A 9695-nucleotide genomic window follows, 5' to 3' on the forward strand; every position below is an offset into this window, starting at 1 on the left:
CACACAGACTACAAGATGGCTCTTAACACAGGAACTATCAGGTGACCTGAATCTTGATGTCTTTATTGTATTCACAGCAATGGCTGCGTTACCACAGTAGTCCACTAGGTGGAGCTATATATATTACACTTCTCTTTCCTTAATGAAGAAGTAATTATAACAAACAATCATCATACATAACTTGTTTGTTTATACATAACAAAAGATATGGACTTATTTTGCCATATTTACAAATCAAACTTAACCACTGTTTTTTTTGTTTTGAAGAGGATACCTTTGCTTTCGAATAGAACTTTCCAAACATGGTGTCGAACTTAGACTCATTCTAGTCTGACTCTGAGGAAAGTTTTCCTCCAAGGGACGCCTTTGATCTACATTTGAAATCTCCACAACTTCGGACTGTTTGGCTGCCTCGGACTCAGATTTAAATCCTGACTTTCTCTTGGATTTGTTTCTAATACATTGGATGTAGGATTTGCTACTGGTATTGCACTTTTAATAAGACTATCTGATTCATCAGAAATAATCGAATCATTCCAACTTTCAACTCCTTCCACATCTATAGGTAAAATAGGATCAATGGGAACAAACCTAATCTGTCCATGATCAAACATCTTGACCAAATATGTGCGAGGACCACATATCTTCACTATTTTTCTTAGTAACCACTTTAACCATTTATGGTGATGGCTCTTCACTCTCATCTTCTGATTCAATGTCACACTTATCTCTCTTACTCGACTTCGATCATGATTCTCTTTCTGTCTAATTGCTTCTCTTCTACTGACTGTGCCACGTTTGGCTTTAGCCACGAGAATCTAGTTTGTGGCTGTCTTTTGAGAAGCAGCTCTGCTGGTGTTCTACCAGTAGTTGTATGAGGAGTATTATGATAAGTAATCAGAAAATTAGACAACTGCCATTTCTTTGTATTTGGATCCAGCATTTGCTGATGAGGGCACATTTTACAATTTGTACTGTGCGCTCTGCTGCACCATTTGAAGCAGGGTGGTACGGTGGAACCTTGGTGTGGTTCACACGATTTCTGCTCGTGAACTGTGCAAATTCTTCCGAACAAAATTGCGGTCCATTATCAGACACAATTTCTTCTGGGAGGCTATGTGAAGAAAATAATCTTTGCAAATTGTCTAGTGTTTTACTTGTTATTTTCCGCATCAGAAACACCTCTACCCACGTCGAATGGCTATCAATTACAATGAACAATTGCTGTCCTTCTAGCTCAGCAAAATTGATAAGTAACCTTTGCCACACCCTGGGAGGTCATTTCCATGGCTGTCATGGTACTGATGGTGGTTTCTTGTTTACTGATTGACATGTTGTACACTGACTAACGATATACTCTATGGGCTAGAATTTGCTATCAGCCCACCAGTGCCTGATTGCCACCCAAAAGATTGGGAAGATTATCGCCGGCAAAAACTTCCACCCAAAAAATAAAAAAATCCGCCGAGTGAAAAACATGGGCGTTGCATCCCCATTCTGGGTGAAAAAGTGCAATTTAGGGTCAATTGGGCGGTTCCTATCCAAAATGAGCAATAAATTAAAAAAATCAATGAAAATTTACCTCGAGGCTGCAGGTTGGGCCTAGCAGCAAAAAAATTATTAAAATAATCAAAACAACATTCCCAATACTGTTTTAAATTAAATAACCACAACAGATTTTTAAAATAATTAGTAAAAAAACAATTACTAGCCTTTTTCTTACAGAGCTACTCACCTACTGCCTAGCTCCGCTGATCCTCGTGGACGTTTTTTTTCATAATCACCTATGGGTCACCACTGACCCAAATAAGACCACGGCGATCTCAGGATGGTGCACGTCGGCACCTTGAAACCGCCGACGTAACTCAGGTAAGGAATTTTCCGCTTACCAGAAATCGGGCGGTAAGCCACAGGAAATTCTAGCCCTATATCTTTATCTAGATCTCGCCACCATAAGTAACTGTGTGCAAAACTCTTGGTCAAGCACATTCCCAGATGCTGGTCATGAAGATCTAATAATTTGGACCTGAATTTATTTGGAATAACTACTCTTGCACCCCACATGATACAATCTTTATCCACGGACATCTCATTCCTACGAATGAAGTATGGATGAAAATCTTTCTCTGATACCTCGTTTGGCCAGCCATTTGCGATGTAATCATACACCTTTGACATAACTGGGTTACATTTGGTTCCGAGGGACTGCCTATGATGATGATGATGACATCTGGTTGTTCTACCAATCTCTTCAGCTGTGACTGGCAGTTCATCAATGTATGAAAAATAGAACACTTCTTCCCCATCGGGTGTAACTTGTGATGGGAATGGCAATCTAGACATAGCATCAACATTACTGTGATCTGCTGATCGTCTGTACTAAATGTCATACATACCATATATACTCGCGTATCCTACGATCTCACGTATCATGCGACCCCTAAATTTTCGTCCCCAAAACATGATTTTATCATATATCTCATGTATCATGCGAGTCACTTTTTTGAGATACCAGATGCCACTAGGCTAGGCTTTCAAACAAGTTTAACAAGTACCCAACACGTAACAAGTACCCTAACACATAACAACGATCGAATACAGACCTTAACAACCGAATCATGAAACATCGAGTGGATTCTGTTGTGAAAGCTGTTCGCGAATCGAACACCGATACAGCAATCGTTCCAGCTGGCTTGACTAGCGTCGTTCAGCCACAGCCTCTACTGTGTTTGCGGGTAAAAGAAGCATGGGCTGAGATAGATGGAGCCTCTAATAATGCAGCAAACTTCAGAGGGAGTTGTGGGTGGCGATCTCTAGACCACAGCAAAGATACAGTACAAGTGACAATAGAGGCTGCAATCCAGCCCAGGAGATACCTGCTGAGATTCAGCGTGGATACGGTCTGCTTAACAGCCTAACAGCCTAATCTTGGCCAGCACTTCACACCCGCAAATTTTGTATCTCACGTATCATGCGACCCCCCCAAATTTAGGTTACAATTTAGGTCTTCAAAAGTCGCATGATACGCGAGTATATACGGTATATGCTGACAAAATCAAAGCCCATCTCTGCATTCAGGCTGCAGCTAATGTTAGAACTGGGGACTTTGGATGGAGGATTGCTGTCAAGGGCATATGGTCCGTAACAATGGTAAACTTATGACCATACAAGTATTTGTGGAACTTCTTGAACCCAAAAATTAATGCCAAAACTTCCCTATCGATTTGCGCATAATTCCGCTCACTGGCACTGAGAGTGCGTGAAGCAAAAGCAATTGGTCTCTCCTCCCCAGTAGTACATGAGAGATCACTGCCTCAACTCCATTTGGAGTGATGTCACATGCTAGCTTGATCTCCTTAGACACGTCATAGTGAACTAAACATGGTGCTCTCTACCAACTGGCTTTTACACTCCTTGAATGCTTCGTCGCATTCTTCCAACCACTTCCAATGGACCTGTTTTTTCAACAGTGGATGTAACACTGTAGCCAAATCTGGTAGGAACTTCCCATAATAGTTCAAAAGACCCAAAAATGATCGAAGTTCAGTGACATTCTTGGGAGTGGGTGCCTTTCTGATTGCATCCAGCTTTCCCTTGGTTGGATGTAAATCATCTTTATTTGCTCTGTGCCCTAAGTGCTCCACTGAGTTTTGAAATAACTCACACTTGTGTGCAGTCACTCGTACTCTGTGCTTCTCTAGCCATTTGAAGACTTCATTCAATACATTATTATGGATTGGCCTGTTTGATGCTGAAATTAGTATGTCATCTAAATAACATACTACCCCTTCAATGCCTTGCAAAATCTGGTTCATCACTCTCTTGGAATCTGGCAGGGGCAGAAGACATTCCAAATGGTAGCCTATTAAATTGATAAAGGCCCAGATGAGTATTTATAGTCAAGAATGACTTGGACTCACCATCAAGTTGTAAGTAGACATTTGTGAGATCTAACTTTGAGAAGATCTGACCACCTGTCAGCGTTGTGAACAAATTTTCTACATTTGGCAATGTATTGGGGAGATTACCCGCTAGAACCTGGTTTACGGTTACTTTATAATCACCACACAATCTTACCTTACCATCGGACTTAGGTACAACAACAAAATCCATCTTAGAGATAAAGTTCTCAGTCTCTGGTCTTTTGAGTTCTTGCTCAACTCTCTCCTTTAGTGCATATGGAATGGGCGTGGCTTGCAGTAAACTGGTCTAGTGTCCTTCTGTACCCTGACACTCGCCTTGAAGCCTTGGATCGGACTGTCTGTTTCGCAGAACACCCTCGGATACTTTTTGATGACATCATCCTTCATTACAAGTCTTGTTTCAACATGAAAAATCTCATTCCAATCCAGCTTCAGTGATCCCAACCAATTTTTACCTAGGAAGGCAGGCTTGTCTCCTGCCACTACTAAGAGCGGCAAGCTCTGAAATTGATCCTTGTATTTACCGGTACGGTGATACGTCCATCCATAGGAATGTTCTCTCCTGAGTAGCCTTGCAGCTCTATCTTGGATTTCTCCAATGAGAAATGACGCAATTTGTCGAGATATAGCGATTCCGGTACTACGCTCATGGATGCACCAGTGTCAATTTCCATGGGTATCTTGGTTCCTGCAACATCTACTTGGATGATGATAATTTTCGAATCGCTGTTAGATACCCTCGTGCTACTGATGACATGTAGCCCTTCATCCTGTTGGTTTGCTTCCATGCTATATAGTCTCTGGAGATTTCTACTTATAGCCTTGAAAGTTGGTTTACTCTTCAATTGGCATGCCTTCGCAAGATGCCCAGTTTTCCTGCAGAAGAAACACTCTGCCTTCACATATGGACAACTTTGAGCACTGTGTTGTCCCAGGCACTGATATCATGACTTCAATGTATTGTTACCTGAGCCAGTTGCTGAGGCCTTGGTGCCCAACTGACTTTTACTTTTAACCTGCAGGCGATTTACCTCGGTTGTCTGATGACTGGAAATGATTCGAAATTCTAGGGAGTATTAGTCGGCCATATCCATTGACATAGCTGTCTGACAAGCTAAATCAAAAGTCAAGTTAGGAGTTGTTAACAACTTTTTTCTGATTGCTTCATTTTTCATCCCAGAAACAAAGTGGTCATGCTTTGCTCGGTCCTGAAATTTTCCGAAATGTCATTGAATGGATAGCTTTTTTAATGCTATAATGTATTCACTGATCGTGACCATCTTTAAAAAAGGGGGCAACTACAGGAGAATCTCCCTGCTATCAGCCACTGGGAAAGTTGTCGCTAGAGTTCTCCTCAACCGCCTTCTCCCTGTGGCCGAGGAGCTCCTCCCGGAATCACAGTGCGGATTTCGTCCCCTACGGAGCACAACAGACATGATCTTTGCAGCACGACATCTGCAGGAAAAATGCAGGAAGCAGCGTCAGCTCTTATTCATGGCCTTTTTCGATCTTACAAAGGCCTTTGACGCTGTCAACTGTGAGGGTCTATGGAGCGTCCTCCTCTGTTTCGGATGCCCCCAGAAGTTTGTCAACATCCTTCGCCTGCTCCACGACAACATGTAGGCCGTGATCCATACCAACGGATCCATTACAGACCCAATCCACATCCGGATGGGGGTCAAACAGGGCTGCGTCATCACTCCAGCCCTCTTCTCAATCTTCCTCGCCGCCATGCTCCACCTCACAGTCAACAAGCTCCCCGCTGGAGTGGAACTAAACTATTGAACCAATGAGAAGCTGTTTAACCTACGCCACCTCCAGGCCAGGTCCAAGATTACCCCATCCTCTGTGCTTGAGCTACAGTATGCGGACGACGCCTGTGTCTGCGCACATTCTGAGGCTGAACTCCAGGATATAGTCGATGTATTCACTGAGGCACATGAAAGCATGGACTTTACTCTTAACATCCGTTAAACAAAGATCCTCCACCAGCCTGTCATCGCCACACAGCACTGCCCCACAGTCATCAAGATTCACGGCATGGCCCTCGAAAACGTGGACCATTTCCCATACCTCGGGAGCCTCTTATCAACAAAAGCAGACATTGATGCGGAAATTCAACATCGCCTCCAGTGCGCCAGTGCAGCCTTCGGCCACCTGAGGAAAAGAGTGTTCGAAGACCAGGCCCTCAAATTTACCACCAAGCTCATGGTCTACAAGGTATTAGTAATACCCGCCCTCCTGTATGGCTCAGAGGCATGGACGATGTACAGAAGACACTCAAGTACTGGAGATATATCACCAACGATGTCTCCGCAAGATCCTGAAAATCTCCTGGGAGGACAGACGCACCAACATCAGTGTCTTCATCCAAGCTAACATCCCTAGCATGGAAGCACTGACCATACTCGATCAGCTTCACAGGGCAGGCCACATAGTTCGCGTGCCAGACATGAGACGCCCTAAGCAAATGCTCTATGCAGAGCTCCTTCACGGCAAAAATGAGCCAAAGGTGGGCAGCGGAGATGTTACAAGGACACCCTCAAAGCCTCCCTGGCAAAGTGCGACATCACCACTGACAACTGGGAGTCCCTGGCTGAAGACCGCCCTAGGTGGAGAAAGTGCATCCGGGAGGGCGTTGAGCTCTTCAAATCTCAACGCTGAGAGCGTGAAGAGGTCAAGCGCAGGCAGCAGAAGGAGCGTGCGGCAAACCAGTCCCACCCACCCCTTCCCTCAACGAATGTCTGTCCCATCTGTGACAGGGTCTGTGGCTCTCGTATTGGACTGTTCAGCCACCAAAGAACTCACTTCAGGAGTAGAAGCAAGTCTTCCTCGATTCTGAGGGACTGCCTATGTTGAAGATGATACTCTCATCAGTTAATTGATTTTGTGATCCAAAATGATAACATTCAGCAATTTCCAGGGGTTCAGGAGTAGTGCTGTTCTAACTTGCTTAGAATCTCCATAAGCGTGTCCTTTGGCTTGATGGGTACAAGCAAATTTTTCAGGGTTTCATGCACCTTGGGACCTGCTTCAGTCAGGAAAATAGCCCGTTTTCTTTCTAAAACCATCTGATTACTGTTTTCATCATCAGGGTCTTCGATGGTACTATTTGCTGTGAAAAACATTTCTAGCTGCTCCACATATGCTCCAAAAGTTTCTCAGTCGCATTGAAATGCACCCAAGTGCCATATTATTCCCATAGGTGCAGCCATCTGGAATCTTCCATTCAGCCAAGTGTGCTTATAATATACCTTGGACTTTTAGCTGTTCTTTAACACAAAGGATCTTTCTAGTCTCTCTGTTGATTGGCTGGAATTATCCACCAACAAAAATTTTAGCTCGGGTATCCAGAAATCCGATCCTTCTTCGCCAAATGTGGTATCTTCTCTACATCACAAACACACAGACTACAAGATGGCGCGACACAGGAATTTGTCAGGTGACTTATCACCTGATGCATTACCACAGTAGTCCACTAGATGGAGCTATATATTACAGCAGTGCTTCTGGCAAATCAGAGGACTTACTATTAACAAAGATCTGTGTCATACTGAGGGTATTATTTTCTACTACCTTGGAGTTATCTTTAGCTGGTCTGTCTCTGTGTAGAGTTAACAGATCAAATTAAAGAAAATATGCAGCTCCTGAATTCAGTCAGAATTTTCTAACTGGATTTGTTTCTCCTTTTTACAGATTTAAAAAAATATATATTTAGTTATGAGTTGTTGATTTACGCAAAGTACAATGTTTGAAGTTTGACGGGGACAGATCAAAACTTTTTATAACACAGCAAACCGTTGCTTTTATCCAGTCAATCCTATGAAGAAAATATTGCCGAAACTTTATCTGTTATAAATATGGGTTTGATGTAGATACCTTCTCGGGTTCAATGATATCAGTTAATCTCATAAGTGGATCCCATGCCCCTTATGTACAAGGGCGGGGAAGTCTGTGACAAGACGTAGGGCTTGAAGATGGGTATAGGGCCATATGTATAGTGTCATTTCAGGTTGATTAAGATCAGTTTCTGGTCCTGAAAGCTGATTGGTTAATAATATAGAAATTGCAGGTTTTGGGGGCATTCACTTGGTCAAGGGGACATGGAAATCATACATTCTTACAGAGACAAAACTAAATTATATAGGTAGAGAGATAGATTGAGTTGAACTGTTGGAGTGTTTTCAAAAGGAAATATTCACATAAAATATAAGAAGAATGAAATAAAGAAATGATCAACTAGAAAGGTACATGATTAACTTGGCTGGTCATTTATTGTCAACAGATGGTAATAAACTCACTTTCCCTCATTATCTGACTGGTGTTCGCTATGAAGAAAACAAATACAATATAATAAATAATGGGACTCTTAGTGATAGTGGGAGAGATACAGTGAGCCTGGCTACGAATTGTTTACTGTGAGAGCAACTCAGAACATGTTTCAGCTGAATTTACACTACGTTGTTGAGGGAGTCTCGCTCCTCTTTACTGCAAATTCTGGGCCTTGACCCTGGATTGACACGTATAACGTCTTGGTGCCAGTGTAAAATAACAACACTTCACACTGATGCTAGTGTTAGTCCACCCTCAGACTGACTTGTGCTTTGAAATTCTGAATGCACCTTGCGATAGTGCTTTTAAACAGTAACCTAACCAATAGAGAGTGATTTAAGTAGCTCCTTATGGGGTAAGAATTCATCTGGTTGCTTCATGTAGTGACACTACAAATCTGGTTGTGAAGATTTATTCTGTGAAGATTTCTTCTGTTTACCACTTCTCATGAAATGCAACAGATGTAATGAACAGAGGAAATCTTTACAAGTTGATTTATGGTGTTGCTACACATGTTGACCAGGGGAATTTTTGCCTTCATAATTTTCCCTTGACTTTATTTTCTGAGATTTAAAAAAAAAATTTTCATTTCCAAACTTTGGTCATTTATTTTCTTTGTTTGTCTGCGTTCTCTTCCAGTGAGACTGTTTTGTTGGTTGATGTAGACTGTGGGAGCTTATTAACCTTCTTTGGAGGGATTAATTATTGAGCTATGAATAATGGATGACTTTACGTTTGAGAACACAGATTAAAACAAGGTTTTAGTTGAGAGAGGCTGTGAATTGTTTAAAAAAAACAAGACGTGTGATACACTGATAGTAATGCGGTATGTTTCCAGTAAACCAGTGCTGGAACTATAACTTTGCACTCGGAGCTCTCTCTACCTTCCGCTCAGATAAATCTGCCTGAAATGGCCCCGAAAATACTTTTCTGAAATACTTTCCATCTCCAGGGACACCCTGGCTCGAATATAATAAATTCCCCAGTTGCCGAGATGGAATTTGAACTCATGTCTCCGAATCATTAGTCCAGACCTCTGGATTACTAGTCCAGTAACATTACCACTATGCTACCAAAAGTTAATGTCAGAAGTGGGATTTGAACCCATGCCCCAAGAAAGGGAACAGAATACACCAACCTTTGGTAAGATAAGGATTACAGTCCTTGAGTCTGGCACCTTAGACCACTCGGCCATCCTGACAATGGTCCCCAATGGCTCTACAAACCTGTGAGCACACTCACAGGTGCATATATTACGTGCGTGTTATATGATCTTCCCATTTGTAGCTCAAAATTAATGTTGTGGTCCTATGTATGCCATAGGATCCTAATTTGCATATTACAAGTGGCCTCCCACCTGAAATGGAAGGTGATCTGACTGCCCATCTCGGAACCTTACCCAAGATGGCGGTGACCTGAGCGCCAGTGTAAACAAGGTGT

General features: G+C 42.5%; 1 non-coding gene across 1 annotated transcript; it reads right to left on the minus strand.

Annotated features, from left to right (window-relative positions):
• Positions 1 to 9338: 9338 nt before the first annotated feature.
• trnal-caa (transfer RNA leucine (anticodon CAA)) lies at positions 9339 to 9456 on the minus strand. Its single transcript has 2 exons — positions 9419 to 9456; positions 9339 to 9373 (listed from the first exon to the last, which is right to left on the minus strand). It is a non-coding gene; the product is annotated as a tRNA-Leu (tRNA).
• Between the last annotated feature and the right edge of the window lie 239 nt (positions 9457 to 9695).

The sequence above is a fragment of the Pristiophorus japonicus genome, chromosome 17 (genome assembly GCF_044704955.1).
Source record: "Pristiophorus japonicus isolate sPriJap1 chromosome 17, sPriJap1.hap1, whole genome shotgun sequence".
In the NCBI taxonomy this organism is placed as follows: domain Eukaryota; kingdom Metazoa; phylum Chordata; class Chondrichthyes; family Pristiophoridae; genus Pristiophorus; species Pristiophorus japonicus.